Source organism: Etheostoma spectabile, chromosome 4 (assembly GCF_008692095.1).
Source record: "Etheostoma spectabile isolate EspeVRDwgs_2016 chromosome 4, UIUC_Espe_1.0, whole genome shotgun sequence".
Classification (NCBI taxonomy): domain Eukaryota; kingdom Metazoa; phylum Chordata; class Actinopteri; order Perciformes; family Percidae; genus Etheostoma; species Etheostoma spectabile.
Genome location: NC_045736.1, coordinates 370369 through 371190, shown reverse-complemented (window position 1 = coordinate 371190; position 822 = coordinate 370369).

Here is an 822-nt window from a genome sequence, read left to right as displayed (position 1 = left end):
GGGCAGACCCGGATTCAAGTCGATGAGAAGAGCAGACTTTGACTGAAAATATAACACACTGACTACAATACCCGAGGTATGTGCAATTTAAGTCCATTGTTGAAGCCACAACACGCAACAACCTTGACGGGGATGGTCTACAACAGCAGAATGACCCCACCCAGGTACCACGCATGTCCAATACAAATAGGAAAAAATAATAAAAAACGAGGCTAGCCAATGTGCAAGAAGATTCACCAAAATTGGGCACAGTTTGAAGGACTGGAAAAAAAGAATGTGCCCTGGTAGATTGTAGTCCGATTTTTCTGTGTGAGAATCAGTACTGGTTAGAGTCAGAATTTGGCGTAAAACAGAATTGAGAACATGAAACCATCATGCCTTGTTACCGTGTAGACCAAGTCTTGAATCCATTCTGACCAGGGTTTCACGGCTTCACTACAAAATGGTCTACCCACAGTTCACCACGACTTCAGCACCCAATAGAGAATCTTTGGGATGGTGGGTGGTGGAACGGGGCCTTCGTGCCTCGGATGTGCATCCACACAATCTCATCAACTGCAGCAAGGATTCCATCATATCATATGGGCCACACACTTTCTAAAGGAATGCTTTCTAGCACCTTGCTTGAATCAGGCCACGTACGATACAGGCTAGTCGGAAGGTGAAAGGGGTGCAATAGAGTCAGAATTTGGCGTAAACAGAATGAGAACATGAACCCATCATGCCTTGTTACCTGTGTAGACCACTGTCTTGAACATGACAAGGAGTTCACTGTACTAAAATGGCCCCCCCAGTCACCAGATCTCCACCCAATAGAGCATC